General features: G+C 36.7%; 1 pseudogene; it reads left to right on the forward strand.

The window, feature by feature from the left end:
* Window positions 1–5,061: 5,061 nt before the first annotated feature.
* On the forward strand, window positions 5,062–7,170 carry LOC150032459 (uncharacterized; annotated as a pseudogene).
* Window positions 7,171–21,518: the final 14,348 nt, after the last annotated feature.

Below are 21,518 nucleotides of genomic sequence, written 5' to 3' on the forward strand. Positions count from 1 at the left end.
AGAAATCTTCAACTGGTATGATCTCTTGATCTCTTCAGTATTATGAATGCATATTAGTATGTTTGAATGTATATGTGGTAATTTTGTCACAATGAATTGAAAAGATCCTCTTCTGCTCATAGGTACTCTTGAATAAGAGTTCCTTTACATATAATAGGATAGAAGCCAATAGAAATTCTGCTGATTTTGCCCCGCCATGTATTTCCGGTCGTCTGCTTAAGTGGTTTCCCATCTCCACTAGTGTCCCTATCTCTCCCACTATTCCTCGGTGGGCTCGAACCATTACTCTTTCTCCCTCTATTAGGGGATCTCGACTGTTGCCTCATCTTTTGAGATTCCTCAATTAAGTCAAACAACCATTCGGTCGCCGCATATGCGGCTAGGAGATCTTGTATTCTCTGTTCATACACTTTTTCTTTGCCCACCATTTCAGCCCTTCAAAAAAATAGAAAACTTTGCATATGTAAACAATGAACATTAGTTGTACAGCTAGAAAGCAATAAGCAACAACATGGCTTTATAGCATACAACTCGCTAGTATAAGGGCATGATGATTAGTCTTACCCCCATATAGTGCATTCTAAACAAAAATACATCATCATTGCATATGGAAATGGGAGAGCGGTCACACACTAAGAAAAGTACATAGAAAGCAAACTACCTAGTAAAAGAAAATACATAAGATGAAAGCATAGTAAAAAGAGGTGGAGGTAGACATGCGGCCATGGGCAACATGCCCTAGACAAGTATAATTGTGACACTTCACTTCCTCAAGTCAAGCGTACATATTCAACCGAGAGAGAATCTAAGGATCAAGTACTAGAGATTGAACCACATCGCATTAAATCAACACAAGTTTAAGTTCAACTCCACGAAATAAATTTCTCAGAAAACCTCGTGTGAACAAATTGACACGCCTAGTGGGAAATTACTTCCTCCCATCTCTCCCTCAATGTTTAAACAAATCAATGGCACCAAAGAAAGCTGCATCCAAGGTAGCTGTTACAAGTGACTCCTACACGGGACCTATCACCCGCAGTCGTTCAAAGGAGGTTATGCAGAAGCAAGAGCAAGGTTTCGTCATCGTACATAACATCTTGAAACAGATGACAGAGTCCCCTAAAGATGGGATTGTCATCAAGAAAAATACTTTGTTTGACAACTCTACTTTTGCCTCCAACAAGTCAAAGAGGGAATCACACCGAGATGTAATGTCTGTCATGATGGCGGATGTAACGGCGGAGGTAGCCACGACAGAGATGGAAAGAAAGATAAATTTCATGATGAAAGCTGTAAAGGAGCGATATCACGAAATTGTTACCTTAGAATAGATGCAAGCTCGTGAAAACTGCTGAGTCAAGCCAAACTCTTGTTGTTAAAGCCAATGACAAAGGGAAGATCGTATTGCAAGAAAATCTGCCAAAGCAATCAACATCCATTGCTTCATTGTTGGTTCAGCAACTACAAGATATGATCACCAACTGCATCAGAGCTCAGTATGGAGGCTCATCTCAAACTTCTTATATGTACTCCAAGTCCTACACTAAGAGAATTGACAACTTAAGGATGCTTACTGGGTACTAACCACCGAAGTTCCAAAAATTCGATGGAAAGGGCAACCCAGAACAACACATTACCCACTTAATTGAAAAATATGAGAATACGAGAAACAGAGAAGATCTGCTAGTCAAGAAATTTGTCCAAACTCTGAAGGAAAATACTTTTGACTGGTACACTGATCTAGAGCTTGAGGTGATCGATAGTTGGGAGCAACATGAAAGAAAGTTCCTGAACCGCTTTTACGACACTGGGTGTACTGTTAGCATGATGGAGCTGATGAACGCTAAGCAGCAAAAGAAAGAGCTAGTCATCGACTATATCAACCGACGGAGAGCTCTAAGTCTTAACTGCAAAAACAGACTCAACGAATTGTCTGCAATGGAGATGTGCACCCAAAGCATGCACTAGGGACTTCTCTACATTTTATAGAGGATAAAACCTAGGACATTTAAAGAGTTGGTGACTCACGCTCAAGATATGGAGCTAAGCATCGCCAATAGAGGAACTAAGAATTTCCCGATCCTGAAATGAAGAAATATAAGAAGGAAGTAAAAGGCACCAAAAAAATTGGGAAGAGTGTCACAAAGGAATTGACGATTGTAAATGCGAACCCGCTGAAATTCTTTTCCAAAGGAAAGGAGAACAAAATTGAGAAGAGGGATGATGGAGGTGAAATGCGTCCCTTAACTCTAAAAGAAAGACAGAAGTAGGTCTATTCATTCCTTGATTCTGATGTTGTAGATATGCTCGAGCAACTACTAAAAAGAAACTTATTCAGCTGTCAGAATGCAAACGACCGGAACAAGTAGGAAAAATGGACAATCTTAACTAATGCAAGTATCACCAGGGTCGTTAATCATCCAGTCGAAAAATGCTTTGTGTTGAAGAAGTTCATTCTAAGGTTGGCTCGTGAGAAAAAGATTGAGTTAGATCTGGATGAAGTAGTTCAAGTAAATCACGCTACAGACGTAGTGACTCCAAGTGTTCCAACACCAAGTACACTTTATGATGAAAGATAATGCTTTTTTCAGTTTAGGACCCTCGAACCTGTAGTTATTTGGTTTCAACAATCGATCCCGATGACAGGTTCTAACAACAAAGATGAGTATGTTGACGATGATGACGACGGGGATGTATCCTTGTAACTTGCCAAAAGAAAAGAAAATCGAGTTCTACCCCAAAAGAGTCACGCTCCTATCAAAGGTATAGAAGAGTGAACAAGACTCGAAAAAGAAAGGAAAACAAAGAACGCTTGGAATCCTAAGCTTATTGAGAAGGAAGATGAGGACTTTTCTCGACTCAGAAGATAAATGACACTAGTGGATTTCTTTCCAAAGAACTTCTACAACAATTGTTCAAAGAAAACACTAGAAGTCATTGCGTGTCATGCTGTCAGTACGATAAAGAGTGAGGGAAATCCTCTGAGTTCTTTGGAGACTATGGAAGAACTGAAAGATTTACCATCGTTCAAAGTAAATGACTTGTTGTCACTTCCTCCAGGAACCAAGATGGTTCTCATTGATGTGTTGATAGGTTCAAACACATCTAGTGCTCCAACCTCTATGACGCACACATGTGCCTCTTACTGTACGTCTATAACCTTCTCAGATGAAGATCTACTATTAGGATCAGAACTTCATAATAGGCTATTGTATGTCTCAGGATACGTTTGAGAATAAAGGGTTGGTTGATTTCTCATCGATAATGGATCAATCGTCAATATAATGCCTAAGTCGGCAATGAAGAAATTAGGCATCTTGATGGAAGAACTAAAAAAAAAAAAAAAAACTAGAAATTCAAGGCTTCAATCAAGGCTGCTAATGGTCGATAGGCATGATACACTTAGAACTTATCATTAGCGGCCTGAAAGACCCACACATTATTCCATGTCATAGATATGAAAACCATATATAAGTTATTGTTGGGCCATCCTTAGAGTCACGAAAATAGAGTGATATCTTCAACACTACACCAATGTTTCAAGTTTTACCAAGATGGCATTAAGAAAGTTGAAGCATACTTCAATCCATTCTTAGAATATGAGTCTCACTTCGCAGACGTGAAGCTTTACTTGAAGAATGATGGCATCGATGAAGCAATGCCTATGGAGACCCTTTTCATAAAAGATGGAGGTGAACCCAAGCCAAGATCACAAGCAGTTGTAACGAAAGAAGCAAGTGACAAGGCAACTATCTCTCTAAAGAGAGTGAGGCCTCCACTAACACTACAAAGATTACAATTTTAAAAAATGAAAAAGCTTTGAGCCCTTCAATCTTGTATTATGTTACTTTGTCAAGACGTGGAAAGGACGAGTCGCCATTTGTGGAATGCTCGAAGGGGTTGACGGTTGGTGATATCGAAATCCTAAAAGTGAATTTTGTTACACCGTTCACAAGATAACGCAACAGGAGATCTATAAACCAAAGATAGACCTGACAAAAGTAAACCTGCCTGAAAAATGGACGAAAGATGGGTCGATCTTAAGGCTTACAAGCTGCTAGCAAAAACAGGTCATGATTTTGTAACTCACACTGAGTTTAAGAGCTTGAAGATCTATAAGCAACCTGAGCTTTCTTCGACCCAAAAGAGGCTTTTGCAGGAAGGACATGTTATACCTGCATCAAGAAAAGGACTTGGATATAAGTCATCAGAGCCAGTTCATATAACTAGAAGGTTAAGGGGGAAGGTGGTCGATAACAATCATATAACTGCATAGGAGGTCGATGATGCAAAAGAAAATGAGAGTAATAATCGAAGTACCTCAGCCTTTGACCACATTAGACCACCTGTCGCACGTGCTTTAGTCTTTGTAAGATTAAGTATGATGGCAAAAGAGAAAAGAAGTCAGCATCCAATGCCTAGCCTTGATCGGCACTCGACCTTTCGAAGGTTGACCAAGCCTTCATATAGAATCGTGTATTTAATTTATTATCTTTTGTATATTTATTTGTATCTTTATTTAGGTGTATCTAGTCAGTTGAGATAGGTTGTTATTTGTTTAGATTTTTTTCCCTAGTTTCTAATGAACCCTAGTTTAGCCTAATTATATCTTTAAAAGGCCTTATAGCTCTTTGAAGTAAATGAGAAATTATTATCTACTCAAAATTACATGGTATCAGAGCGGGAGGAAAAAAGTCTTTAAAAGATATATTTGGCGTTAGAATTTCCATCCATCCAAAAGACCCATCAAAAGATCTCTTTCTCCAGCTTGATTTCTTTCCTCTTCATCAGCGTAAATTCTTTTTCTTCCCAAGTGTGACATTTATACCCATCAAAAGAGAAACTCATGGAAAAAGTACCCATAATTATTTTTTTTTAAAAAAAAACCATCAATCTGCATAAAACTCAATTGAGTGCAACAAAATTTGAAACCCACAATTTCTTACTATGGATATATCGTCTGGGAGGAAAAAAAATCAATCAACCCCAACTAATAATATTACCACATTCGATCTAGCCTAGACCACCAAAAAAATCCCTGATCTCAATACCTCAAGTAAAATGGCAGGAGACCTTACAATTCACTCATCAATGCATATCATTGTGCATCGGTTGAATGGAAAAAATTAGCTTGAATGGGCACAATTAGTCAAGCTAGCCATTGACGATAGGGGAAAAATTGGGTTCTTAACAGGTGAATCTTGTGCTTCAAATACTGATGATGTTGCATACAAAACATGGAGGTACGAGAACTCCTTAATAACAGCTTGGTTGTTTAATTCTATGGATCCCTCAATTGTTAAACCTCACATGTTTATGGAGACAGCAAAGGTAGTATGAGATTTCGTTCGAGAGACCTACTCTGACCGTGAGAATGCTTCACAAATTTTTGAATTAAAAATTAATTTATGGCAATCAAAACAAGGAGAACGTGATTTCACAACCTATTACAATGAGAAGGCTGCATTGTGGCATGAACTAGACCAATACAGGGAGGATGTGTGGGAGAGCACAACGGATTTCACTCGTTATTAGAAGCGTGAAGAGAATAATTGTGTGTTCATGTTCCTTGCAGGTGTTAATCAGAGTCTTGATGAAGTAAAGGGTTATGTTCTTGGGCGTCGACCCTTGCCATCAATTCGAGAAGTCTTTTCTGAAGTCCGTCTAGAGGCAAGATTATGCATATAAACACTTCGATTTTTTAAAATAGTAGTAATACGATAGCCTTAATGACCCCTAAGTATGATTAAAGTGGAGATAAGAAGAAAAAGCCATAGTGTGATCACTGCAGAAAGTTTTGGCATACTCGTGAGACTTGTTGGAAAATATACGGCAAGCCTCTAGGATGGAAACCAAAGGATGAACGTGCCATACTATGATTGAAACTTCACAAGAACATCCAGTCAAATCAACTGCAACTCAGTTCACTCCGGAACAAATAGAACAAATCTTGAAATTACTCAATCTGACACTTCGCCATCGTGTTCGTTTGCACAAAATGGTAAATTATATTATGTGTTTTCCCTCTCAACAACAAAATCTTCCCTGGATAATAGATTCAGGGGCCACTAACTATATGACTAGTTCCTCAAGCCTTTTTTTCCTCTTATAAATTTTGTGCAGGGAATAAAAAAGTGAGAATGGCCGATGGTTCTTATTCTACCATAGTTGGTGTTGGTAATATTGCAATATGACGTCTTTGGTTCTATCTAATGTCTTATATATTCCCAATTGACTTGTAATCTTATATCTCTAAGCAAAATCACAAAAGACCTACCATGTCTTGCTAATTTTTCATCGTCACTCTGTAAATTTCAGGACCTGGCCTCGGGGAAGATGATTGGTAGTGCTAGGGAAAGTAATGATCTTTATTTTTTTGGATGAAGACTCCAACACGAATAATAATGTTCAAAGAAGGTCATGCCTCCAAACAATGTCTGTTTGTAGTAATGATGAAATTTATTTATGGCATTTTAGACTAGGTCATCCAAATTTCTTTTATTTAAAAAGATTGTTTCCAAACTTATTTCGTAATAAAAAATCGTCACTTTTCCAATGCGAAATTTGTGCATATGCAAAACATCATAGAAGCTCATATACTCCACATCTATATCAAGCATCTAGGCCATTTATGTTAATTCACTCTGATATATGGAGCCCATCACAAGTTAGAACATGTCCTGATAAAAGATGGTTTATAACTTTCATAGATGACCATACTAGAGTTTGTTGGGTTTATTTGCTAAAAGAGAAATTAGAGATAGAGAGCATTTTCAAACAGTTTTACCATATGGTTCACACTCAATTTAATACTAAAATTCAAATTGTTCGTAGTGATAACGGTCAAGAATATTTTGCACAAATTATTGGAAAGTTTTTTATGGAGAACGAGATAATCCAACAAAGTTCTTGCAATGATACACCACAACAAAATGGTAGGGCTGAAAGGAAAAATCAACACTTGTTAGAAGTAGCTAGAGCTCTCATGTTTTCTATGAATATACCTAAATATCTTTGGGATAAAGTTGTGTTACACACCACTTATTTGGTTAATAGAATGCCATCTAGAGTTTTAAATTTTAAAACTCCTATTCAAGTTCTCCAAAAAGAGTTTCCAAAAACCAGATTAATGAATTCAATGAATCTAAAATTTTTTGGATGCACAGCTAAAAAATCCTGGTAGGGGTATTAGTAAATTAGATCCAAAAGCAAGAAAATGTGTTTTTGTAGGTATGCTCCAAATAGAAAAGGATACAAATGTTATGATCCTACTGAAGGAATCGATGAAGGTCCAATGCAGAAGCGAGGATCAGTCCCAAATTTCAATTTTTACATAATAAGAATTTTACATAAATAAACAGGAAAAATTATGCATTAAATTTAAATTTACAGCATACCTTTAGAATTGAGAAAAGAGAAGATAGAACTTACCCTTGAAGATCAGATCTTCTTCGTGTATCCTCTTCTCCAAAAAGTAACGAATTGCAATGTACTCGAACCCTAATTAGCCACCACCAATCAGAACCTCCTGTATTCTCTATTGGGATGAGAATCACTAAGGAGATTTGTGGGCTCTTAGGTTTTTGGAAGAGAGGGAAAAAATTTAAGAGGAGTTGGAAGGGAAGGTCTGGTCTTTTCTGGAGATTTCTTGCAGAGATCATTCTCAATTGTCTGGCCATCCAATTTTGTGAAAAAGATGCAAATCTCATTATCACCTCCCTCACACGTAGTGAGTTGAGAGCAATTAGGGGAGTGAAATTATTTCCCTCCCATTAATTCAAAAATGAAAATAAAAATAAAAAATAAATTAATTTTAATTTATATAAAATTATATACATATATATATAACTATAGGTTACATGACATAAAACATATAACCTATGGTTTAATATTGTATCACATACAATATAACCTACAATTTTACTTCGCTCAATAATGGAAGTTAATATAAATCTTATTTATATTAAATTCAATTGTAGGAGTCCAATTCATATAATTAATATTTGAGTCATATTCAAATATTTATTTCCTCTTAAATAAATTTTATATTATAATGTTTCATATACTTTATATAATTATATCATATATAATTAAATTAAATTAATTATATCACATATTGTTCGCACGAGATTTCAAGAGAAATTTATTTCGTGGAACTTGAATTATGTATTCGTATTAATTTTGTGGAAAGTGAGTACAATCTCTAATACATAATATTTTGATGCTCTTAAAATAAACTATAGTCGAATGATCGGCCTTTGGGTTCGTTGATTTTCTTTGATGATCGGCCTTTGGGCTTGATGATCTTCTTGGACGATCGGCCTTTGGGCTTGTTGATCTTCTTGGATGATCGGCCTTCGGGCTTGTTGATCTTTTTGGAGGATTAGTGTTTGCACGAGGCATCCAGAGAAACTTATTTTATAGAGTTGAACTTGAATTGGTGTTGATGTTGATTTGATGCGATGTGGTTCGATCTCTAGTACTTAATCCCCTGATTCTCTCTCGGTTGAATGCGTACGCTTGATGTATAGAAGTGGGGCGTGTGGATGTTCTTAAGCTTCGAGTCTTGGAAGAATGCTTGTATCTTCAAAGGACTTCAGTCTTCAAGTGTGTTTAGAATGCTTGTATCTTTTTCAGCCTTTAAAATGCTTGCATCTTCAAAGGACTTCAGTCTTCAAGTGTGGTCAGAATGCTTGTATCTTCAAAGGACTTCAATCTTCAAGCGTGGTTGGAATGCTTGTATCTTCAAAGGACTTTGGTCTTTAGAACGTCTGTATCTCCAAAGGACTTCAGTCTTCAAGCGTGGTCAGCTTTAGGAGTCAATGAGTCTTCTGATTGTAGAGAATTCCCTCTAAGCTCTCTGGAGTGTAGAATTGCTAACCCTTCCAAATGAGGAGAGCTTCTCTATTTATAGAGCTCATAGGTGGGTTTGAGCTTAGTTGATCCATGGGTATGGCCTTTGGGCCCAATTAGTTGGACTTGGGCTTGGTTGGTCCATGGGTCTGACCTTTGGGTCCAATTAATTGGATTTAGGCCTAATTTGGCATTTGGGGGTCAAATTCAACCTATTTTTGGGCTTAGTTGGACTTTGACCCAAATAATAATATCAAATTGGGCCAAATTAATCTTATCTGATTCAAAGGATAAAACCACGTGGCATCATCGAAATTTGTCTTCAACTTCAATTCAGGACAAATGTCAACTCCTAATTGGGCCCAAATTTAATGATTTGGAATTTCGCCATTGATTTAGTAAATGACGTGGCAACTTGTGATTGATCTAAAATTTCTCATTCAACACATATAATTAATTCCCTCAATTAATTTGATTAATTCAAATTAATTCAAAATTGATTATCATTTAATCCCTATTGAGCTACAGAGGGGACCTCATTGACCTGTAGCTTGAAGCTCTAATGGTGCTTGAATAATTAATTAAACTCTTTTAATTTAATTATTCAACATCCATTAACTTTTCGGCACTCCACTAAAGATCGACAGCTGCACTCTTCGCACTACAGATATATTTCTGTGTCCATTGAATATAACTAGTCAGTGGTGCGATGACCCTTCACAAATTGCTCGTAAGTACAACTAGGCCATAATTACTATTTTGCCCATGTAGTTACATCTAACTCCTTAGTACCAATGATCCCTCTAATGAATAATAAGTCATAGTTCAACTATGGCCAAACCCCTTTCGGGCCAGGAGAAGGTGTGGCACCACATTGTTCAAGCTTGGAATCAGCCCTTATAGTAGCAATTTATCTATTTACCCTGACCTCGAGGAAGAAGTGAATTCCGTCTTGTGTAGCTGTGTTCCCAGCTCCTTAATCAGACGAATCCCCAAAATGGTAGGCTTATTGAGTCAATGATCTAGCCACTCTCACCCATACAAATCAAAGGACCGCCTTCATAGGTAGCAGTTCACATCTCATTCAGGATTCAGGTCATGTCTGTTGGGGTTGATGCCCTAAATTTCATAGGGTTCTATAGTTTGTAAACTTTGTATGAACAAACTCTTATGTGATTAATAATATATGATATTTTATTCACTTTTTCTATAAAATATTTGACATTTTAGTTGCATTAACCATAAACCAATAAACTAACATCCAAGGTTATCATTGTAACTTAAACATGTATGTGAAGACATATAGGTGGATCATGTTTAAGTGATAACCTAAATGGTCTATAGTATGTGGATTAGGTTGGGTACCTTATCCTGGTGATACTATCAGTATGACCCGCTTTATAAGTATTACAATTGTTGTAAAGTGCTACAAGTGATCTAATTCTGATCATTCATGTATTAGTGTGAGTGGGGATATTCTATACAAAAGAGTTTGTATAAGACCGGACCACAAAATGTTTAGTCTTATTATATAACATCGTTCATAATAGAGAATTTCATTTCACCAAGATGACCATAGGTAACATGACCTGAATCCTGAGTGAGTTGTGAACTCCTGCCTATGAGGACGATCCTTTGATTTTCATGGGTGGGAGTGGCCAGATCGCCGACTCAACAAGCTGAAGGAAATCTAGCATGAGGATTTCTATGAGCAACAGAAGGGATCGTTCCAAATTCCATTCAAATTGAACATCAGCCTAAAATGGAAACTAACAGGTCATGCAACAATAGAAATTACAGCATGCTATACGATGATACAAAGGATAGAGGATGCATACCTTTGAAGAACCATTCTTCAAGAATCCCTCGATTATTCTACAACGCATCCACAATAACACTCGAAGGCAACGACCGAAACACCATGACCACGAACACAACGTACACAACCAATAGCTCCTCGAATTCAATCGAGTCCAACTCGATTCACGAACTAAGTAAAGACACCACCACAATGGTTATCTTGGTGTTCTCGGTGTGAGAATCCAAGAATCGTGGGCTTTGTATGATCTTGGCTTGAGGAAGAGATTGGAGGTCTACGATCGAGTAGACGGTCGAGAAAGTAGGAGATAAGAAGTTGGTCTATCGCATAGACGATGTGGTCGATCGTTTAGTAAACAGCAACCTATTGTATAGACTTAGCCACTCGATCGTGTAGCAACGACCAGCTGAATGACTATTGTATAGTCAACTCTACACGACCGTTTAATCTCTGTCAATGCTATCGCTTAGTGAAAATCTTTCACTTGATAGCTTGTCTCCGTGAATACTTTTCGAATGAAACAACTCCTAAATTTAGGAAAATAATTTTCCTTTTATCTCAGGGTTACCATAAAAATTCCAAAACCTCTCACTAAATCGGTTATTAGAGAAAAAGAATTAATTATCATATAATTAATATATTATAAATAAATATGATAACCAACTTATCATATTATATTTATAACTTATAGTTTTAATATTTCATCATATGCAACATGTAAACTATAGTTCTTTTTCTATTTTATGGTACTTAATGTAAATCATATTTACATTAATTCCTCCAAGTAATGTATCTTATACATCACACCAATTACATCACATATAGTTGAATTTCCTCTTGTTAATTTAAACATTTCAAATCAACCCCAAAATCTGATTCTCAACTTAAACCCATTGAGCTACCAAGGGAACTTTATGGACCTGTAGCTTGAAGCTCCAACAGTACGTGAATAATTGACTAAACTCTTTAGTCACGGGATCCATCATCTGTTAACTATCGGGCACTCCACTAAAGATCGACAGCTGCACTCTTCTCATTACAGATATATTTTTGTGTCCATATTAACTGATCAACAGTGTGATAACCCTTCACATATCGCTGGGCCAATTTACCGTTTTGCTCCTGTAGTTACATCTAACTTCTTAAGTACCACGGATTCCTCTAATGAACAATAAGTCATAGTCCTACTATGACTGGGTCCTCTCTTCTAAAAAGAGGGTGTGACCACTATGTTTAAGATCCGGCATCAGCCCTTAAGGGAGAAATCTATCTACTTACCCCTGTTTCAGGGAAGGAGTGAATTCTGTCTTGTGTAACTGAGTTCCTAGCTCCCCAATCAAACAAATCCCCAAAAAGATTGGCTTGTTGAGTTGGCAATCTGGCCACTCTCACGCATACTAATCAAAAGATCGCCCTCATAAGTAGGAGTTCCCAAAACACTCAAGATTAAGGTCATGTCACCTATGGTTGTTTTAGTGAAATGTAAGTCTCAATTATCAACAACGTTATATAAAGAGACTAATCATCTCGTGGTCCGGTCTTATACAAACTCTATGTATAAGATACCCCCACTCGCATGTCTCCACATGAAGGGTCAGGATCAGACCATATATAGTAGTTCGCCGTATCCGTAGTGTCACCAGGATAAGGCATCCCTCTTGAAGGAACTCTTATCAAAGAGTACCTCTGAGCGGAAGCAAGATCATTCCAAACTCATTGTGACAGAAATGCCACGTTCACATTCAAACATACGAGTTATGTATTTAACAACAAATTACAACATGCTTTGAAACTTAAACAACAAAAGAGCGAGAGACATGCCAGTTGAAGAACTCTTCTTCGCTTTAAATCTCGCTCTCGTCAATCCAGCCAATCTCGCTGTCGCTGAGATCGTCAAGCCTATCGTCCACCAAATCTCACTGTCGTCTACCACCGAACGAACTTCTCATGAACACGGTAACAATGGAGGACAGACCACTCGAAAACCTCGATATTCTCAGAGTGAGAATCCAGGAGGTGTGAGCTCTGTTGGATTTGGTAAAGGGAAGGAGGAAGGAACGATCGTTTACCACGACCAAGCAAGTGGGAGATATTGGAAGTCTATCACATAGACGACTGCTTGATCGTTTAGTAAAAGGTGCACGATCATTTAGTAAAAGGGGCTTGATCGTTTAGACGATCGTTTAGTAAAACGCTCAAGCGTGCAATTGCTTAGAAAAAACTAGACGATCGTTTAGTTAAGACTATGCGATCGTTTAGGAAAAGCGCGCATGTATACGATCGTTTAGTAAACTTTGATCTATCATATATGCTCTCGTTTGCTAGACAATGGGCAGTGTACTAATCGGGGAGCGATTATCTAAAAATACTTGCAAATGAAAACCATTTTCATTTAATCCTTCAGTTACAAAAACTGATTGCAACCTCCCACTATCTCATTTGGTACGGAGAAAAAACAACCAACAATTATTTTAAAATTGTTTAATTAAAAAATAAATATAATCATATTATGGTTTAATATCACATCATATGCAACATATGAACCATAGTTCTTTTCTCCTCCACTAGATATAAATCATATTTATATCATTTTCTTCCAATTAATGTATCTCATACATCATGTCAAGCATATCATATATAATTGACCAGTTCAATCATATCATATATAATCAAACTCCTTCTTGTCAATTTGAACACTTCAAACTGACCCAAAAACTGATTCTCAACTTGAATCTATTGAGCTACCAAGGGGACCTTATGAACCTATGGCTCGAAGCTCCAACGGTATGTGAATAGCTTACTAAACTCTTTAGCCACAAGATCCACCATCTGTTAACTGCCAGACAGTCCACTAAAGACTGACAGCTGCACTCTTCTCACTACAGATATATTTTTTTGTCCATCGGATGTAACCAATCAACAGTACGATAACCCTGGTAGATGCTCATAAGTACAGCTGGACCAATTTACCGTTTTCCCCCTGTAGTTACATCTAACTCCTTAAGTACCACTAATCCCTCTAATGAACAATACAACATAGTCCTACTATGTATGGACACCTCTCGGGCCATGAAAAGGTTATGGCGCCACATCGTTCAAGCCCCGGAATTAGCCCCTTAAGGGAGCAATTTATCTGCTTACCCCTGCTTCGAGAAATGAGTGAATTTCATCTTGTGTAGCTGAGTTCCCAGCTCCCAAATCAAACGAATCCCCAAAGTGGTAAGTTTAAGTCGGCAATCTAGCCACTCGCACCCATGCAAATCAAAGAACTGCCCTCAAGGCAGGAGTTCCCAACTCACTCAAGATTGAGATCATGTTACCTATGGTCATCGTAGTGAAGTGAAGTCTCTGTCATGAACGACGTTATATAACGAAACTATAACACTTCGTGGTCCAGTCTTATACAAACTCCTTTGTATAAGACGTTCTCGCTCACATGTCTCCACATGAATGATCAAGATCAGACCATCTGTAGCAAGTCACAACACTTGTAACTATTCTACAAAGCGAGCCGCATCTGTAGCATTACCAGGATAAGGTTTCCCTCCTTTATCCATATACTACAGATCATTTTGGTTATCACTTAAGGCATGATCCACCTATATGTATCCACATACATGCTTAAATTACAATGACAACTAGTGATCTTAGTTTATTGGTTTGTGGTAAAACAAATAAAACATTTAATGTTCCATAGACAAAAGTGAAAAAAATATCATATATTATTACATCACAAGTGTTTGTTCAATACATTGTTTACAAACTACAGGACCCAACGAGAGTTTAGGGCATCAACCCCAATAGCTCATTTATCCTTATACTACAGACCGTTTAGGTTATTACTTAAGGCATGATCCACTTGTATATCTCATATACATGCTTAAGTTTACATACAATAACCACTGATCTTTGTTTATTGGATATGAGTAAATGCAAATAAAATAACTCTTATTTTATTAATAACAATGTGTACAAAGTTTACAGACTACAAGACTCCGAGAGAATTAGGACACCAATCCCAACAATCTCCCACTTGTCCTAATGCCTCGGGAGACTAATGTAAAATACATGAAAAAATCAGTACAATATACAATAAACTAGGGCATACTCTATACTCTAGTATCATCTCCCACTTGCCCTAGACAAGATACCACATGTCCCGTAGACCCAGACTCTCTAGATGACCCTCGAACACTTTAGTTGTAAGAGCCTTTGTAAATGGATCAACAACGTTGTGCTCCGACGTGATCTTCGTGACTATCACATCACCACGATGCACAATCTCCTTAATCAAATGATATTTCTGTTCGATATGCTTGCCTCTACAATGAATCCGAGGTTTCTTTGAATTTGCCTCATCCCCGCTGTTATCACAATAGAGTGTGATCGGAAAAGACATATTTGGAAAAACTTTCAAATCTGTAAGGAACTTCCTAAGCCAAACAGCCTCTTTAGCTGCTTCACAAGCGGCTACGTATTCAGCTTCCATAGTGGAGTCCGTGATGCATCCTTGTTTGATGCTTCGCCAAACTACAGCCCTTCAATTCAGAGTGAATACTTACCCTGATGTCGATTTTCGAGAACCTCTATTAGTATGAAAGTCAGAGTCTGTGTATCATGTAAGGATCAAATCCTTATCTCCATACACGAGCACATAGTCCCTCGTTCTTCGAAGATACTTAAGGATCGTTTTGACCGCCGTCCAGTGATCTAATCCTGGATTGGACTGATATCGACTGACAAATCCTATTGCATAGCAAATGTCAGGTCTAGTACATAATATTGCATACATTAAGCTTCCAACAGCCGAAGCATAGGGAATCCATCTCATCTCCTCAACCTCTTGAGGTGTCTTAGGACATTGATTCTTAAACAAAACAATTCCATGCCTGAAGGGTAATAAACCCCTCTTGGAATTCTGCATCCTGTACTTGATCAACATTTGATCAATATATGATGCTTGAGAAAATGCCAACCTCTTGTTCTTACGATCTTGAATGATCTGGATCCCTAGAATATACTACACCTCTCCAAAATCTTTCATTTGGAATTGGGCGGCCAACCACTTTTTAATGTCAGTCAGAAAACCTACATCATTCCCAATGAGTAGGATAACATCCACATACAGTACCAGGAAAGCTACTGAGTTGTTGATGATTTTCTTGTAAACACAAGGCTCATCAACGTTCTGATCAAAGCCAAACGATTTGATCGCACTGTCAAATCTAATGTTCCACGATCCAGACGCCTGTTTCAGCCCATAAATGGACCTATTAAGCTCGCAAACTCTTTGCTCTTGATTTGGAACAATGAACCCTTCTGGTTGAGCCATATAGATGGTCTCCTCAAGATTATCATTCAGAAAGGCAGTATTGACGTTTATTTGCCATATCTCGTAATCATAAAATGTGGCTATGGACAGGAGTATCTGATAGACTTCAACATGACAACAAGTATAAAAGTTTCCTCATAGTCCACTCCCTCAACCATCCTTCATTGCTTGCTTATAAGACAATGGATCATCGAACCCATCATCAGACATGATGTTTTGGGCCTCGATCAAACCCATGTAGCGTTCTGGTGGGTTCATAACCCTCCTACTACATTGAGGTAGTCTCAACTCTTGAGATGGTTGACTAGATGAACCGACATCAACAACTTTTGTTGATCTATCAATCTGTTCAACAACTCTTGTTGAACTTTTAGTAGTCTCACTAGAAATCTCATGTAAAACAAGCTTACTTCATGGCTTATGATCCCTGATGTGGTCTTCTTCCAAGAAGATAGCATTTGTCGACACAAACACTTTATTCTCACTCGGATCATAGAAGTATCCACCCCTTGTTTACTTGGGGTAGCCTACAAAGAGGCAAACTTTCGAACACGGTTCCAACTTTTTAGGGTTAGCCACAAGAACGTGGGCCAGACATCCCCAAATCCTAAAGTGGCATAAACTACCTTTACGACTTCTCCATAGCTCAAAAGATGTTTCAAAAACACTTTTCGAGGGAACATTGTTCAAAATGTAACATGCAATCTCCACTGTAAATCCCTAAAACGAGTCTGGAAGATGAGCATAACTCATCATAGACTGAACCAAGTCCAACAAGATTATGTTTCTGCTTTCTGATACACCATTCTGCTGAGGTGTACCTAGGGCTGAGAGTTAGGACGTGATTTCATGTTCTATCATATAGTTTTGGAATTCGAGGTCCACATACTCTCCATCACGATCAGATCGTAGTGTTTTTATCTTCTTACCTAACAAGTTTTCAACTTCAGCCTTATATTCCTTGAACTTGTCGAGGGCTTCAGACTAACGTTGCATTAGGTATAGATACCCATATCTTGAATAATCATCTATGAAAGAGATAAAATATTCATACCCATCTCGAGCTCTAACACTCATATTCATACCCACCTCGAGCTCTAATACTTATCGGATCACAGAGGTCTGAATGTATAAACTCCATGGTTTCTTTAGCTCTATAACCTTTTCCAGTAAAAGGTTGTTTAGTCATTTTGCCTTCAAGGTATGATTCACATACCGACAAGAAGTTTTCTTCTAAACTCTTTAGAAATCCACATTTCACCAACTTCTCAATCCTATTGAGGTTGATGTGACCTAACCTTAGATGCCAAAGATGGACGTTTTCCTCAGGAGAAACATTTGGTCTTTTTGTAGTTGTCATCATTCTGAACATTTCAGTATTAGCAAGGCTTTTATGACTAACAGTACTTATAAGTTATTTTTCATTGAACCAAAACCAATCTCCATACCATTTTTTAAAATAAACACTTTACTCTCAGAAAAGAAGACGGTATAACCTTGTTCAATGAGACAAGAAACCAAGATTAAGTTCCTCTTGATATGAGGAACTACAAAAACATTATCCAATAACAGATAACGTTTCTTGTCCAAAAATAACTTCAGCCTGCCTACAACAATAGCCGAAACAACCTCACCAGTACCGACTCGAATAGTCAACTCTTCTTCTTGCAACGTTTTCCAGGAACTAAATCCTTGATAGGAAGAACTTACATGGTTAGTAGCACTTAAATCAAGTATCCAGGCAGAATCATCATTCTCTACCAAACATGTCTCCAAGACAAATAAATCACATTTACTGTCTTTAGACTTCTTCCTCTTCTGGAGAGTAGTGGAATCAGTATCAGAACCTAAAAAGCTCCAAGTTCCATTTTAGAGAACAATTCTCATCGATGAACTTTTCCAAAGTCAGCAACAATTGCTTTCTCTTTTATTCCCTTGACATTCAAGAAAGACTGGAGGTTATCTTGGGAACTGACACTACTAGTTTCTTTGTCATCCATCCCTTTTTGCTAAAAAAGTGAGAACTGGCGTTCAAACAATTCTTGCAACGAGTCCATGATCTCACGTGCAATGACCATGTTCTCAACCATTTTGGCCAATGCATTCGGTATGCTAGCCAAAATGTGAAGTGAGGCCATCGAATTAGCCTTCATCCACAACTCATATGCATTACGAACATTTTGCGATGCATCAAAGGTCAGGACTTGAGGATACTCCTCAACCATGACACTCTCGAGGTCGTTTACCACGAAATATGTTTTAAAGACTCTTTCCAATGTATGTAATCGGTCAAATTAAAAGAGGCAACTAACGGAAATCATTCATGTTGCTGAAAAAACAAACACATTGATCTACATTAGATTTTAGCAAATACTCGATTAAAAACAACATCCAATACGGTTTAGCAAAACTGAAATGAATCCCATGTGAATTGAGACATTCTCAACCAACCATTAATACTAGAACCACTCTTGTTCCTAAATCCATATAGCAATCTCTTTAGCTTTATCAAATACAATTCTCGGGAATTTGATTTATATGTTTCAGGTACCTTAAATCATTGTGGGATTCTCATATAAATATCATTATCAAGAGATCCATATAAATATGTTGTGATTGCATCCATAAGAGGCCTATTCAGACTTTCATACATAATCAGACCAATTAAATATCTAAATGTAATTGCATCCACCACCGGAAAATATATCTCCTCATAATCAATACCAGGTCTTTGTGAAAACCTTGTACAACTAGTCTTTCTTTATACAAATATCATTATCAAGAGATCCATATAAATAGTTGTGACTACATCCATATGATGCATATCCAGACTTTCATATATAGTTAAACCAATTAAATATCTCAGTATAATTGTATCCACCACCGGAGAATATGTCTCCTTATAATCAATACAAGGTCTTTGTGAAAAACTTTGTACAACTAGTCTTGCTCTATATCTTGTGACCTCATTATTTTCATTTCTTTTCCTCACAAATACCCATTTGTACCTTACTGTTTGACATGTTATGATGTTTAGACTACTGATCCAAAAACCCGACGTCGATTGCTTTTCTCACTGAAGCCAATCATTTCTATTTTGACATTTTTTAACAGATTTTGGTTCATAATCCTCATTTTCAGATATAATATCAGTTATGTCATGAATTTCTCCATGAGTATTTACATCCTCAACCAAGTATTCTTGACTATTAATTATTTTTATTTTTGAGGATTTTTATCTTTAGAACCCACTGGTCTGCCACGCTTTTGGCATGTTACAGACTCATTAGTGACAACTTGTTGTGTTGGGATATCAATTTTCGATGGAATATTTGCAGTTGGTATATATGACTTAATTACTTTCTTTGTATCTATAAATGCATCTGGTAACTGATTTGCTATATTTTACAGATGAATTATCTTCTGAACTTCAAGTTCACATTGATCTGTACGAGGATCTAAATGAGATAATAATGATGCATTTCATATAATTTCTTTTTCCAACTTCTTAATTCCTCCCCCTAATGTTGGAAAATTTGTCTCATTAAAATAATAATCAGCAAATCGTGCAGTAAATACATCATCGTCAGGGGTTCAAGATATTTGATAATTGATGAGAAATCATATCTAAATATATATTCCTAACCTCCTTTGAGGACCCATCTTAGTACGTTGTGGTGGAGCAATTGAAACATATACTACACATCCAAAAATTCTCAGATGGGAAATATTTGGCTCATGGCCATAAGCTAATTGTAATGGTGAGTACTTATGATAAGATACCGGCCTAATGTGTACAAGTGACGTTGCATGTAAAATAGCATGTCCCTATACAGATGTAGGAAGCTTAACTCTCATGAGCAATTGTCTAGCAATTAATTGCAAATATTTTATGAATGATTCTTCTAAACTATTTTGTATATGACACATGAGTTACAGGATATTCAACACTTATTCCAATTGACATACAATAATTATCAAAAGCTTGGGATGTAAATTCACCAGAATTATCAAGAGAAATGATCTTAATTGTATAATGAGGAAATTGTGCTCTTAACTTAAATTTTTTGAGCAAATAATCTTGCAAATGCAAGATTTCGACTTGATAATAAGCATACGTGTGACCATCTGCTGGATGCGTCTATTAATACCATAATATATCTAAATGGTCCACTTTGTGGGTTAATAGGTCCACATTTATCACCATAAATTCGTTCTAAAAATGAAAGTGATTTAGTCCCCACTTTGGCTGGTGATGGTTTAATGATTAATTTGTCTTGAGAGCAAGCATCGCACGATAATTCATTAGATTGAAGAATCTTCTGGCTCTTCAATGGATGTCCATTTGAATTCTCAATAATCATAATTATTCTCATCATTATAGATCTTGGATGACCTAATCTGTCATGCCAAATTGTAAATATATCTGGATTCATGAAATTTAGGTTTATTGTTGCAAATGTTTCAATTACTTGTATATGAGTATAATATAATTAAAAAGATAAAGCAGACAACTCTTTTGGTATATGTTTTTCATATGAGATAGTAGATATGATATACAAATACTCCATATTGTTTTTATCGGTCTAAATATGATAACCATTGCAACATATATCTTTAAAATTAAGTAGATTTCTCTTTAATTGACTAGAAAACAATGCATTGCCAATTGTAAATTTTGTTTCTCTAGGCAAAATAATATTTGTTTTTCTAAACCCTTTAATTAGGTTTGTAGAACCTGATGTTGTATTGACTTTTGCTTCCAGCATTATCAGTTTGGAAAAATATTTTCTATTTGTAAGTATTGTATGTGTAGTTGCACTGTCTGCCAGACATAGATCTCCTTTACTCATTTTTTAGTCACCCAACATATGAAAATGATTCAAGTTTCTTCATTAAAAGAAAATAATTACAATAAGAAAAACAACATTTGGAATATACAAAGGTTAACATCTACTAAGAGGGGAAAAAACATGGAGATGAATAAAAAGACAACATTAAGTCTAGATATTTTCAAAGTCGAAGGAAACACTTAATGTTCATTAATTCTGTCAATTTTCTCTTTAGAAGATTCAAAGAAGTTAGCCACATCTAAATTTGCCATGTGGGATGGGTTAAATATATCTTGGTATACAAAATTTACTTCCACATTTTTCTCTTTTTCCTTCAGGGATGTTTGATAGAGATTAACTAATTGTTTTGACGTATGACATGTACATGACCGATGCCTAGTCATTCCACATAAGAATAATTTATTTCCAACACTTTTTGAACTCTTATCTTGTGGAGCTTTTCCTTTGTGATCATCATTTTATGTGGCTCTTTTGAAATTTGAATAATTAGAATGACCACCACGAAAATAATAATTATTTCTTCCTCTACCACAGTCACACCTCGACCACGACCATAACCTTAACCATGATTATTATTAAAATTCACAACATTCACTTCAAGAAATGGTGTCATCCCAGTTGGTCGAGATTCATGATTTTTCATTGATAACTCGTTATTTTG

This window comes from Benincasa hispida, chromosome 11 (genome assembly GCF_027475165.1).
Source record: "Benincasa hispida cultivar pf3 chromosome 11, pf3_genome.v1.1, whole genome shotgun sequence".
NCBI lineage: Eukaryota > Viridiplantae > Streptophyta > Magnoliopsida > Cucurbitales > Cucurbitaceae > Benincasa > Benincasa hispida.